The sequence below is a fragment of the Pongo abelii genome, chromosome 1 (assembly GCF_028885655.2).
Source record: "Pongo abelii isolate AG06213 chromosome 1, NHGRI_mPonAbe1-v2.0_pri, whole genome shotgun sequence".
In the NCBI taxonomy this organism is placed as follows: Eukaryota; Metazoa; Chordata; class Mammalia; order Primates; family Hominidae; genus Pongo; species Pongo abelii.
The window spans coordinates 50,609,261-50,612,260 of record NC_071985.2 but is presented as its reverse complement, the minus strand read 5'-3'; positions in this window follow the sequence as shown (position 1 = coordinate 50,612,260).

The following is a 3,000-nucleotide window of genomic DNA, read 5'->3' as shown; positions in this document are numbered from 1 at the left end:
CTCACACTGTCAATAAAAACATACTTGAGACTGGGTAATTTATAGAAGAAAGAGGTTTAATTGACTGAGAGTTCAACATGGCTGGGGAGGCCTCAGGAAACTTAGAATCATGGCGGAAGGGGAAGAAAACATAGCCTGCTTCACATGGCGGCAGCGAGGAGAAATGCCAAGCCAAAGGGAGAAAAGCCCGTTATAAAATCATCATATCTCATGAGAACTCACTCACTATTATGAGAATAGCAGCATGGGAGAAACTGCCCCCATGATTCAATTACATCCCACCAGGTCCTTCCCACAACACAACACATGGGGATTGTGGGAACTATCATTCAATATCAGATTTGGGTGGGGACACAGCCAAACCATATCATCACTTGTGTGATAATTAAATATGGAAGATATTTTTCAGGCCAGAAGAACAGGTCAAGCACAGTGGCTGGCATACACCAGGTGATCAATAATTATATGTCCAGTGAATAAATGAATGACTTAAGAGACTCTCAACAACAGCAAAAAAATAGGTGATTTGGAAAATCACCATGGATGAGGTTGGCCACACAAGTTCAAACAAAACAGTTATTAAACAGTCATTATGAAGAAAAGAATCAAACATTTCTCTGAAATCAGTTAAGCTGGCTTTGGTTCCTAAATATGTGTTTTATTTAATATATTACATGTTCAAATAATAAAAAAAACTCCAACCTTGATATTTTCTCATCTGTAAAATAGGGATAACAAAGCTTCCCTTGCATAGTGGTGATAAGGGTTACATGATGGGTGCTCAAGAAATCGTGGTTATAGGTATTGCACAAGTATTTTAATTTTTATAGAAAAAAGTGTTTAAACCAAGAAAATTTAAATAATCATCCCTTGCTTTTTAAGAAAGAGTAAAGCAAAGTGTTTCTAGGAGCCCTGCCAAGCACTTTAGGTGCCTCATGACCTGCCATGATAATTCCTCTGCTTCTATGAACATCCTTCACTCCCACTACACCTTTTGAGAGAATATTAAATTCAGTATTGATATGAATCCTGTCTACAGTTTAATTCTCTGATATGTGGCTTCTTCCTCCCACTGATGGAAAAAGAAATATTAATACAAGTGAAACCATGTCTGCTTTAAATTCAATTTTACAGAATTTTTTTCACATTTGAAAACTGTGCTAATGAAGGTTAAATTACAAGTGTATGTCTTTATATGTACATAAATATTCATGCCAAATGTGTTCCTACACATGTATTATATTGCATGTTTTTCATGTAAGCTGCTGAACCCTCATACCGAACATGGGTGCATCCATGTCCCTCAAGGACAATGAGAAAGAAGCAAGTGTGCCAAGTGTGTGGTTACATGCAGAGCTGGAAAAGAGGAGGTGACAGAGTAGTTTGGCTAATTCTCAACATGATTTTGAAACCAACTCTCCAGAAGAGAGAGCTTAAAGCTATAGAAATACCTCTGAAATGCTATGCAAAAGTTAAAGACTCATCTTAATTTATTAATCCCACAAATTCACACAAAAATTCTACCAGCTTCTGAAAGAAAGTGTCTATTTGCCATCACATCATCCAATAAATAGCATGGTAATAATAAAAGAAGCAAACATAGTTTAATGTTTGGAGTTCAATTCAAACGATCTCATTAAAGTAGAAATGTCTAGTGCATGAGAAGCACAGTAGACTAGTAAAAAGTTAATTAACTCATATTTATTTTCAAAATGCATTTATTAAAAATGAATTACACAGGTAAGTTATGTTTGCCAATTCTTACAGCTACACACTTCCAAGGACATCGGGGTTTTCCTGAATCCAAACTTTTAAAATATCACTACCCCTTTAAAGCTACCTTGAAGAAATTTTGCTTATGGCATAAGCACTTGTAACACAGGACACAGTAACAAGTGAAAGAAGAAATAAAATTCATCCTGCACCCATGGTGCTAAGTGGGCTTTTTAAGGAACAATTAAAAGCAATAAGTAACTATTTTTACACATTTTCTTGATACATAATAAATTTGGGAAACAGGGAAATCAGCAACTGAATTGATAATTTATTTGCACTATGGTGCCTTAGTTGTCTATATAGAGCTTTATTACTCTATAAATATACAATAAAATTTGGAATGATAGGCCCATTTGGCAGTGTAGTGAATAATTAGTAAACTCAAGAGTACAAATTGAATCACATTTTGGCAAAGAATTGAAGAAAACACAAACAATGCAACAAAATTCATTGCTGAGGATGTTCAAAAGCTAATTCACATCAACAAATATACTTCCCCCAAAGTGACATATTAAAACACATAGAGGAAAGGAATACTGGTACTCAGGATAAACTCAACCTAAGCAAGAAAAAAAAACTAATGCAAATGATTATTTTCAAAGAGCAAAATTCATGACATCTAAAGTTTAATGCCCATTTGTGGGCTCAGCCAGCCCCAATGAAATGTCAATTACCAGAAGACTAACATCCTCATATGTAACAGTAAGCCCTAGCCAATCAATAGAAAATTGAAAATACTATAGTACAATGTGAGAACTGTATGACCTGACACAAGATTGTACACTGATACAGGGGGTTATAAGCAAGAACATGCTGAATGAATCTTCAGTGAAATGGCCCATACATTGTATCACTTTGATTATCAGATAAGACCTAACACCATAGGAAAAATGACTCATCTCTTGACTTCAGGGAAACACAATAGGATATTAATTAATATACTAGTATTTTCTTTGTTAAAAGTCTTAGATTTATTCATTATTTTAAAACTAGGTACCTCTTCTTGTTCTTTTACTGAGACAGCAAAGGAAGATCTGCCTGGCTCAGGTATAAAACGTGAGTAGCCAAGGAATGAAGATACATAGGATGACATCAGAGAACAGGGCGTGGTTTTGCTTTTAATATTTTGCAGTCCCCTTCCAGTTGCCTTTCTACTTATATTCAAGTAGAAGAATTGGTAAAACGAGAGAGAGAGAGAGAGAGAGTGTGTATTTTTTTCCTCTT